At 49.5% G+C, this 11,955-nt stretch overlaps 1 pseudogene; it reads left to right on the forward strand.

Moving 5' to 3' along the window:
• Positions 1–1,994: 1,994 nt before the first annotated feature.
• LOC123068218 (beta-fructofuranosidase, insoluble isoenzyme 3-like) lies at positions 1,995–4,647 on the forward strand (annotated as a pseudogene).
• Positions 4,648–11,955: the final 7,308 nt, after the last annotated feature.

Consider the following 11,955-nt stretch of genomic DNA (forward strand, 5'->3'; position numbering starts at 1 on the left):
AACCATCATGAGGCACCATTAATTTCATCTTCTCCTTGGAGTTCAAAGCTTCATAAACTTCATTAAGCGTGAGAGTATCACGACTGTATAATATGGTGTCTCTAAAATTGGTATAAGAACTTGGCAGTGAACAAAGTAACATTAAAGCAGTATCTTCCTCTTCATACTTAACCTTCATTGCAGCTAGATCAGATATGGTATCTTTAAATTCTGAAATATGATTCAAAACATTACCTCCCTCGGGTAACATGTGCAGGAATAATTTTTGCTTCAGATGCATCTTGCTGGTGAGATCTTTAGTCATGCAAATCCCTTCCAGCTTTAACCATAGAGCGGCGGCAGTTTTCTCGCTCAAAACTTCCTGCAAAATATTATTATGCAAATGGAGTTGAATTTTTGACAAAGCCTTACGATCAATTCTTTTCTCCTCATCAGTCCAATCATGAATTCTGTTCTTCCCAAAACTATCCAGTGCTTCATCATAATCGGACTGTGCCAACAACGCCCGCATCTTGACTTGCCATAGGGTAAACCTTGTGTCACGGTCCAGCAGCGGAAGATCATACTTCATGGATGCCATGAGTCGAATAAATCTGTGCACAAAATAGTACAAGTCGGAGTAGAAAAATTCTTGACAGAATTTAATATGCGTAGCAAAGGAAGGAACAGTAGCACCTGGTAGCTTCGGGCAATGGACGTAGCACTTGGCGATGACAGAGCAATAAACCAAACTAGTACAAACTAGTACTAGCCGACGGGGTAAGCTTCACGTGAGATGTAGCTTTCTCGGTCACCGTGCGAATCAATTAGCACTAGTATCTTTACGGTAGTAGTACTAGTTCCTTCCTTGTGCGATGACGTGGAGCGGGAGGAGAAGTAGTACTTGTAATAGATGTGACGCCGCTGTAGCTCCACGCGCCGCCGATTGAGATGAAGCAGCACACACAGATTGGACCGCCTGTCGGACTCGGCGAAACGATCTGATGATCGTGTACGGTTGCAGCGGAAATCGATCTCGCTCGGACTGGCGGATCGACAGGTCTCGTGCGGCCGCGCGCACAGAAGCAACCTAACTCTCTCGTCTCAAATCTTGTATCTGGAACCTTAGCTTTGTATACCACTTGTTAGATAATAACAAAAAATAAACGAGACAGAGACGAATTTTTACGTGAAAACCCTTGTGGGAGAAAACCACGGACGCACGAAGGCGCAATTACTATGAGGAGGAGTATTACAAGCACGAGACGACAGCCCGTCTGAAGTGCGACTACACTGGGTATATAAGAGGGCAATACATGAGAGTCCTTGAAAGACAAGTAAACGAGTTGTACTCGTACGCGTCGATGTCAACGCAAAAGGCCCACACCGTTTGTACTACGTCTAGTCCAACACGGTACTAGAATTTAGATCATAATTTAACAAGCACACGTACCAAATATACATTTATTAAACGGAGGGGCACGTGCGGAGTTAAGTTAACCCATGAAACATCGTGTACCTATCCACCTACGGCGGCTCCGCGGTCGCCGTATGCCCGTATCCAAAGCAGCAGCACGCCGCGGCGAGCTCGATCGGCGGCGCGCGGCGACGTTCGCCGTGGACCAGCGGATATACGTGCATGCATCCGGGCGTAGTGACACGTACCGACGTACGGTCAAATCGTACCCCCGGCTGGTTCATCTAGGAGAGGAGAGCCCCGTGGCCTATCCATGCGCGCGCGCGGTCCACCCTGTGGAATACTAGGATCTCTCTCCATTCCATGCGTGCGTTCTTATCCAAATCTTTGACTGTCAATACAACACGGCCACCACGTGGAGTCCTAGGATCTCAGTCCCATGTGTACTGCTTATCCAAACCCGACTATAAATACCCGTGCATACAAGCGTACGGACCACACACCGCATTGCTCACTCACTCATCTCCTACGTCTCCTTCAGGCTACTCTCGTATTCGTATACGTACGGGTGGTGGGTGCTCAGAGAAGAGGGGAGGGAATGGGGACTGCGGCGGCGGCGCTAGCGATCGTGTCGCTGCTGTGCTGGGCGGCGGCGACGGCGGTGCAGGCGTCGCACGTCGTCTACCCGGAGCTCCAGTCGTTGGAGGCCAAGGAGGTCGCCACGGAGCTGCGCACCGGCTACCATTTCCAGCCCCCCAAGCACTGGATCAATGGTACGCACGTATTTTCTTTCCATCTATCTACCTCTCCATGTTTGTGGATCATCTTCTTCTTCAACGGGCCATTGCTCATTCCTCGTCGCCTTTGTTTGCATGGCATTGACCTACTTCCCATGACGACGCAACAACCAATCAGATCCCAATGGTACGTGACTACGTGTAGCAATTAACTAACCAGTGTGGATATTTGTATGGCACTGTGCTGTGCGACCCAGCATGTATCTAAACCTACACTACGTGAAGAAAATTCGTTCAAAATGTTTGCATGGCACTGTGCACCCAATATGTAAACGAACGTGCGGATGGATGCAGGGCCAATGTACTACAAGGGGCTGTACCACCTCTTCTACCAGTACAACCCAAGGGGCGCCGTGTGGGGGAACATCATCTGGGCGCACTCCGTCTCCACCGACCTCATCCACTGGGTGGCCCTCCAGCCCGCGATCTACCCGACCAGGCCCTTCGACGTCAACGGCTGCTGGTCTGGCTCCGCGACACTGCTGCCCAACGACGTCCCTATCATCATGTACACCGGCATCGACCCCGACAAGAACCAGGTGCAGAACGTCGCGTACCCGGCCAACCTCTCCGACCCCTTCCTCCGCGAGTGGGTCAAGCCCGAGTACAACCCCATCATCACCCCCGACCACGGCATCAACGTGAGCGCGTTCCGTGATCCCACGACAGCGTGGTATGGACCCGACGGGTACGCGTACATTTTATTTTCCATCTTGGTCGTCCGAACAAATTTTCTTCACAAGTTAGCTCAGAGCTTGGGAGGAAGGGGGCGGTGCCCCCCCCTCCCCCCCCACCAACTATATATTGTGCTATGAGTATACATAAAGAATATATGTTGTACCTTGTATATGTGCAGACACTGGAGGTTGGTGGTGGGCACCAAGGAGAACATGAGGGGGATCGCGGCGTTGTACCGGAGCCGAGACTTCAAGAAGTGGGTCAAGGCGCGCCACTCGTTGCATGCGGGACTCACCGGAATGTGGGAATGTCCCGACTTCTTCCCTGTGGCGGTGGTCGGAGGCAGCCGTCACCACCAGCGCGGTGTGGATACCGCGGAGTTGCACGACCGTGCTTTGGCCGAGGACGTCAAATACGTGCTCAAGGTGAGTCTAGAGCTGACACGATACGATTACTACACCGTTGGCACCTACAACCACGACAAGGAGAGGTACACCCCTGACCCCGCCTTCCCTGACAATGACTACGGCCTCCGCTACGACTATGGTGACTTCTACGCCTCCAAGTCCTTCTTCGACCCGGCCAAGAAACGCCGAGTGCTCTGGGGCTGGGCCAATGAGTCTGACACCGTTACCGACGACCGCCACAAGGGCTGGGCCGGCATCCAGGTCACTAGCTTACGCTGCCACATGAACAAAATTTTTTTTGCTACTAGTATGTTTTCTACCGGAAGTGCTGAGATCGAGATGTATTGTTGTTGCTGATTTTTTTTCAGGCGATACCAAGGAAGATCTTCCTGTCACGGAGTGGGAGGCAGCTGATTCAGTGGCCTGTGGAGGAGGTCAAGTCGCTGCGCTCAAAACACATCAATGTCAGCAACAAGGCTGTCAAGGGTGGTGAGTACTTCGAGGTCACCGGCTTCAAATCCGTGCAATCGGATGTTGAGGCAGCGTTCTCGATTAGGAACCTGGACAAGGCGGAGAAGTTCGACCCGTCATGGCGAACCGATGCACAGGGGCTATGCAAGAAGTTCAACTCGCACGTCAAGGGCGGCGTTGGGCCGTTTGGGCTCTGGCTGCTGGCCTCCGATGACCTCGAGGAGAGGACAGCCGTCTTCTTCAGGGTGTTCAAGACCAACGACACCAATTATGTCGTCCTCATGTGTAATGACCCAACAAGGTAACATATAAGATATAACTCACTCAAGTCACACTATTGCATATAATGTTGAAATGTTGGACCATCCATGCATCCTGATCCAATAGTAATTCCCTATGATCGTTATGAAGCAGGTCGTCGTACGAGTCTCAGATCTACAGGCCGACCTTTGCGGGCTTCGTCAATGTTGACATAGCCAAGACCAAGAAGATCGCCCTCAGGACATTGGTACGTAACTAACCACATGACCAATCATCAAAGTATGCTCTGATTAATATCTATGTCACCGTTGCAAGAGGGGTCTAAGCCATGTCGCGAACTTCATTTCAGATTGACCATTCTGTGGTGGAGAGCTTCGGGGCCGGCGGAAAGACGTGCATCCTGACAAGAGTTTACCCGAGGAAGGCCATTGGGGACGACGCGCACCTCTTCGTCTTCAACAACGGCGAGTCGGACATCAAGGTCACCAACCTGCACGCGTGGGAGATGAAGACCCCCACGATGAACAAGCTGCTGGAGCAGTAGCCGCGGCCCAGAGGATCGAGGAGTAGAAGTAGCCTAAGCCTAGCCTAGCCGTAGCTAGCTAGCTTATTAGTTTCGCTGAGATGGATCAATTAGGAGAGCTGAAGTTAAAAATGTAATTCTACACTTGCTGCCCACGGAAACATGGGAATGAATAAAAGTTTTAGTGGATGAGTCCATTTTCGCCTTGAAGAATTGCATATCAGTTTATGTCCCTTTTTGTTCGACAAGCTGCTGCTGAACTTCCAGTTAAATATCTCCAAGAGATTTCTAGCTGTTTTGACATGCACATTTTCTAAGGTGTTATGTTGATGTACATGAAAAAGGCACACAGCTAGTGTTATTTAGTTGTCAGTTAAGAAAACTACATTTTTGTTCTTCTCGTCCTGGCTGCAAGCTGAGATGTAACTAAACCAGCAATAGGTAAAATTTCTGCGGAGTATGTGATTTGGTACATGGCGGTTGGAGCTATATATATGAAGGTTGAACATCATCCATTATTAGTGCTACTTACATGAAGCTCTGACCTTGAGCATAACCCCTGATAATCTTGTACAAGCATAATAATATCCTCAGTTGAGAAAAAAGTGCTCAAGCAGCGTGGATGCATGCTGTTAGAGTACGTAATGGGCCTAATGGGCTCATTAGTCTTAGGGTTAATTAGAGATAAGGGTTGCTTGCTTAGGGCTCAAGTAAGCCTTGCTTGGGAGTTAAGTAAACCTCTCTATATAAAGAGAGGAGATGTATCAATCTAATCAAGCAAGAATTAAGAAGGAAATCCCTTCCCTCTTGCCCGGCCGTGGGCAAAAAGGCCCCCGGCCGGCCCTCTCGCACCCTCCTTCTAACAATTTGGTATCAGCTAGCTTTGATTCGATCATGTCTTCACAGCCGCCAAGCCCGTGTCTTCCGCTGCCGGTCCCCTTGTCGCCTTCGGCGACCGTCGCCCCGCTCCTGCCCGCGCCGGGGTCCTCCGTCGCGCCCGCCCCCGCCGTCCTCACCTGGGAAGAGGTGTCCGGGGTGCTGTGGGACCTAACCCAGGCGGTCCAAGAGATCCACCTGTTCTTGGCCGGGTCCTACGGGCCGCACCCGGCTGCGACGCCCATCGCCACCCCCGCGCCACCGTGGCTGCCGTGGCAGCCGCCGCACCAGGCGGCCTTCGCCGTGCTCGCCGGGCCGCTGCAGCTGCCATCCATCGCCACCACCGCCCAGCCCTGGCTACAGTGGCAGCCGCCGCTCCTGGCAGCCTCCGCCGTGCCCGGCGCTCCGCTGCAGCTGCAGCAGCCACCGCCGGTCAGCTCCGCCGCCCAGTATGGGATGCCCTACGACGGGAGTGCGACGACCTTGTTCCCATCAGCGCCACCGCCATCCCAGGGCGTCCACATCCAGCAGATCAAGTCCCCGCCGTCGCCGTCACCGCTTCCGTCTTGGATCGCTACCCGCCACGTGTCAGCGGCGGTGAGGCTGCAGGCTGCTGCGCGCGGCCTCCTAGCGCGTCGGTGTGTGCGAGAGATGCATGGTATGCAGTTGCCGCTCCTCCAAGTTTCCCTTCGCTGCGCAAAGGACCTTGATGTCTTATTTTTAGGTTGAGAGTCATAAAACAAGCCGAGATGTAAAAGGCTTATTTTTAGGTGTTCGGTTTGTGTTGCATCGAGTCATGGTTATAAGTTGGTTAGGCTGCAGTTCGAGGACAAGTTGCATGTCCAGGTGGGGTGTAGTGTTAGTGTATGTAATGGGCCTAATGGGCCCATTAGTCTTAGGGTTAATTAGAGATAAGGGTTGCTTGCTTAGGGGTCAAGTAAGCCTTGCTTGGGAGTTAAGTAAACCTCTCTATATAAAGAGAGGAGATGTATCAATCTAATCAAGCAAGAATTAAGAAGGAAATCCCTTCCCTCTTGCCCGGCCGTGGGCAAAAAAGGCCCCCGATCGGCCCTCTCGCGACCTCCTTCTAGCAACACCATAACACATGCTAACATATTATTTGAGTTCAAGGGAGACCGGATCTAGGATTTCCCTCAAAGCATGTTCAGAAAAGAAGGGAGGACCGCAACATCAATGCTTTCAACAAGGAAACGGTGCCTGTAGGCGCCGCCATTGACGACTTCGGCCTCAGTCGGAGCACGACTTTCGCTAGCAGTCTTGCCCTACCAAACCCATGGCCCTGCCATCCCATCCATCCTACCACCTCCACGACACGTGAGCATCTTGCTGCATCTCGCCCTTGATAAGTCTCCGACGTATCTATATTTTCTGTATGTTTCATGCAAGTATCTTATTTTTTATGTAAACTTTGATATTTATTTGGACTAACCTACTAATAATTGCAAGACAATCACAATTTCTTGTTTTCCCTTATGTGTGTAGGAACTTCATGGAAATTCAATGAACTATGGAAAAACTTCAAGGTCCGGTAAAATTTGGAGTTACTACATATCTGTCCATGCAAGTCTAATTCTTAAAGATCATCACTTGGACCCCTTAAGATTGAGTCAAATGAAGAAAATCAATAACTGAAATTTAAACTCCACATCATAGCAAAACCATAGCACCTGGAATCACCCAATTCTAAGTTCGTATGCACTGTGTGGGCCCAACCCAATATTTACAAAAGCTGCCACTTTCAAACAGAGTGACAAGATTGACTCTAAATCCTTCCAAACTTGATGGATTCGAATGTGGTTTGATCCTATGGGCAAGAAAGGCTTTGGAAGGGCCTAAACATGTCCAAGGACCCTTGGATCAAAGCCTTATGGGTTGGATGGTCGAGATTGGAAGACTTGACCTACATTATTGGGAAACACTAACTTTCCACCCGGGGGGGGGGGGGGGGCACCCTTTGGTGCCAAAATTGCAGCACCATAGCCTCCATCTATAGAGTAGAAAGCCCATCTCCAACAAAAGAAAGGGGTACCTTCCCTCTCCCTTTCGGCGGACGTGGGAAGGATGCCGGAGCACTCCACCATTTCCGCCACCATCTTCCTTGGAGTAAAGGGTTCACCACTGTAAAAAAATTGTAATCTACTACTAAGACATGGTGTTTGATTCAAAGAATAATTCGCCTATGATTTGTTTCATTGTTTTCATGTCTGGGTAGTTTTGTTTTGTCCTATTATAGCGGTGTTTTGGGATGCTTAGTATGCATTGTATGAATTGTTATTGTATTATACTAGGGTGTTAATATAGAGGTGCACACTATATTGAATCACCCTTTAGGATAAGCAATCTGTTATGAAAAATTCATTATGGTAGGCCGGAGCGACAAAAGCCGTTTCTTGAGTTTAGGAATTATAACATAGGCGATTCGAAAGGAACCCTAGAGGAAGTTATGGCCACAGTTAACGTTTTACCTGAATAAATCTCAGTATTTGTGGATACTTGCTAGGAAAACAATTTTAAGTACATGCGAGACCATTATTTTGCAGCATGTAAGTACATACCTCTGCCTCATAACAATTCTAAGAAGTTTGTACTGGGTGTGCTATGTCACCGATTGCCTAGGGAAAATTCCACCGCTACCTTCACAACCATAAAACTTTCTCTCTTTTTCTTTTTACAAACTGCTCCCTCTGTAAAGAAATATAAGAGCAATGATCTAAACGCTCTTATATTTTTTTTACGAAGGGAGCAATATATAATAGTACCTAACTATTAACTTTATCATTTTATCTTAGTTGTAGATAGATAGCTTAAACATAGTAAATGTTTAGTGGGTTGTTTTCTCCTGGGCGCCAACGAGGGCGATATAGGAGGTGGCAGGAGTGAGGATAAAGGCAATAATGAGTTTTTTTTTCAATCACAAAGTGAAAGGAGTTTTTTTTAGAAATGATAAATACTGAACGTTCGGGATTTGATCATGGAAGATCGAACATTTTTTATGACAATTTTAATTGACGCGAGGATGAAACGTTTAGGTGGCAAGCACGATAATTTTCTGGCAAAAAATAAACTTAAAGTAGATTGGCTATGTTTACCAACTAAACTTGCCATGGTAAAAAAATATAAATTGTCAAAATAACATTTTGTTTAACATGGTCAAATCCGGACTTATGGACGTTTTTTTTCGAGAGTACGCCAAAGGCGTATTATATTTTAATAGAAGTCAGAAGACAATTACAAGAAGCTACAACTCGTTGCAAACAACAAGTGTAGACAAATACCACACCCAAGCTAATCTAAAGAAAATCCTCGCACACATAACATACACAACGCAAAGGCGCCTACCCTAACTAGAGCAACATAGCCGCGTCGCGACCAACACTGATCATCTCGAAGAGTAACAACTTCAATTGGACTACCCTAGTCGACGCACCAACCACCCTTGAATGCCGAAGAGGAGATGGCGAGTAGTTGGCGGGACTCAGCTGGTCCCTAGAAAGCCACCATCTTGAGCTTGCTGGCAATGGCGTACATTGCGCCCAGAACCTCCAGTCGGACCAACGACATACATCGGAGGACCGCATTACAGAATCACCAAGCCATGTCTCCACACCCGGTGCTCCCAACAAAGAAACGACGCAGCAACACCGCCATCGCCGGTCCAAGACCTAGGCTTTCGCCCGGAGACGACAATCCGAACAAGAGGGGGAAGATGGCGACACACCGTAGCAATGCCTCCAAGGAGGGAAAAAACGATACCCGTAGCAATGCCAACACCGACCAAAGACGTGCATGATTTTCATTCATAATGCCGCCCACCTCCCATCCCTCGCAACGAATTGGGCCACTCATCTGTAAAGGATCACACCGCAGCACCTCGCCATCATGGATGTAACATCACAGAACACCTATGCCTAGCACGACCGAGGGCACTCAGACCATCATCCACCTCCCGCACAGCCGTGGAAAGCAACTCTAGACCACCTTCCCGACCCAAAACCAACACGGCCAGGGGCCGCCGGCGCCTCAAGCAACGGCTGAACGAGCCACTCCTACCGGACAGTCACGCACAGAGAGCAACCCTCGACGCCTGGAACCCACAAACAGAGGAAAACCAGTCGTCGGATGGAGCTCCCTGCAGAGAGCTGCTATTCCGAGCTCAATCTCAGATCCAACACCGCTCCATCTCCTCCTCCTTGCACTCGCCAGCAGCAGCCCCCACACCGGCTTCACCAGGAGGCACAACGCACCCCGTCCACCGCAGCAGCTCCCGACCGCCGCTAGCGAAGCCCACCTGGGCAAGATCTGGTGCCTCCATGACCGGGCGCGCCGTCCCCTCCGAGATCTGTCGCCTCTATGACTGGGAGGGCCGCCGCGCACCAACACCTCCTCCACAAGCCCGCGGCCGTGCTCCGCCTCCGCCTTCACATGCGCACCTTGCCGCCTGCCACGCCACCCGCCTCATCGCCAGAGAGACCACTGCGCCGCCTGCTTGACGCCACTCCCCCGCGCGTGGGAGGCCCGTCGGGGCGCGCAAGACTTCGCGCGCCGCCTTTGACGGCCAGGGGAGATCGAGGAGGGGGGGCGCTCGCGGGGCTAGGGTTGGAGCCTCCGGAGCCGCCCGCGGGAGCGGCTCGGGAGGGAGGGGAAAGTTTTTCTTATGGACGTTTTTTAACTTGTGAATAAAGGAGTTGGGCTGTTCTACACGTTCTTTCTGCTGCGCCTCTGTTCACGGTGGGTCCCACGACGCAGAAACCCCCCACGTGATGATCGTAGGCGCTCCTCCCTTTTCTAGTTTTCTGCCCACCCGTGGCCGTGGCTCCTCCGTCCTCTCCGCCCCGTACGCTCTTGACGGACTGAACCCATCCGGCGACCCCTGCCTCCCTCGGAGGGCATTCCCCACCCCACCAGATCAGCCCCTCCTCCGTTGGACCGCGCTGCCGTGAGCGCGGAGCGAAGGCCTCCGGTCGATCCGTCCTGCGGGTGAGGAACCCCCGTCTTTCTTTTCTTGGAGCTGATTTTAAGCTGGTTCTTGCTCGCTGCTCAACGATCCCGGCTGGTTTCCTTGCAGAGCACCGATCGCGCTCTGATTTCCGGCCGTTTTGTCGGAGCTTGGAAGGGGGCCAAGCGGATGGGAGGGGAGGGGGGCGAGGAAGGAGGTAGCCTGAAGCCGTGAAGGTGGGGTGAGAAGGGGAAGCAGATGAACCAAGGTCTGCTGCCTCCGTCTCTGTCTTTCTCTTCCAGATTTGTTCTTTTCAGATGCCCTCTTTGCGATTTGCCAACTCTTTCCTCGTAGCATTCCAGAGCTCACTGATCCCACCAAAGCCAGCTTAAACTAGTAGTACTAGTAGTATGTTGAACAGTAAAACAGAGATCTCCTGACATTGGTTGGTCGTACTAGTTAGCTGTAATATAATTTGTTTATGCTAAGCACACCTTTCAGCTAAAGTACTTGGCCCACGGCACAGGAAAAATTAAGGTTTAGCGACGAACGAGCCTGCTGCTCTCCTAAATTGCAATCATCAAAGTTTTCTCCGCCAACCAGGGGCGTCTTCGACTTCGCTTGACGAACTGCTGTGAACAAATCCTGCAGAAAATTCTAGATTTTTGCAACTGGAGTTCTTCAAATTCGCTCGCTAAAATATATGGGATGTTCATGGTTGGATGCATGAAAGTAATGTTAATACATTTATCATTAATTAACAGTAATTCCACTGTTTAATATTTTGCCACGCGTATTAAGTGAAGAGAGTTCATGGTGCTTTAAGTTGGAGAGGCTGTCAAAGCCAAAAATAGCAGTTAATTAAGGAAATATAGTTATTTCGTTGATATGATATCAGTATCTCAATTCTGAAAGAGGGGTTAGTTGAAAATCCAGTAGTCAGCTTATACTAGTGCTGAACTTATGGATTACTAAATCTGCGGAATCTGTGTAAGGGAATGAATTTCTTCTTTGTCATCTGCACATGGTTTCACTTTTTATTGATATACTAACATGGTCTGGTTTTGACATACGGATTCAATATAATTTTGTGGTACACAGAAGAGTAACACATCAAAGACAACGCAAATACATAACCATCAGCATGCCTTTTTTCCTTACTGTTTTTTCATGGTTTCTCTGGTCATCTATGTGCACAGTTTGATCCAGTGAAGCTGAAGAAACTTGGGGCCAGCATTTAAGAAGAATTGGCCCGTAACAGCTGGCAGTTCTTCTACTATAAGGTTTGCAATTTTCATACCCTTGCTATTTGTTTTACTTCTTTATGGATATTTACTTAGATGGTAACTTTGCTAAATAGTTTAAACAGCAATTTTCCAGTATGGTACCATAACCCTGAATAAAAACATCCAGCTAGTAGAATTGAGCTATGTGATTGAAGTGCCGCTATTCAATATTTGTTAACATAACAATTTCACTCAGATTTACCCTGCAAAAATAAAAAATCATTCAGATTTATGATCCTGCTTGGTCTAGCATTGCAGCTTTATTTTTACATGACCAGACTACCTTCAGCCAAACAATGTTGT

This window comes from Triticum aestivum, chromosome 3B (assembly GCF_018294505.1).
Source record: "Triticum aestivum cultivar Chinese Spring chromosome 3B, IWGSC CS RefSeq v2.1, whole genome shotgun sequence".
NCBI lineage: Eukaryota > Viridiplantae > Streptophyta > Magnoliopsida > Poales > Poaceae > Triticum > Triticum aestivum.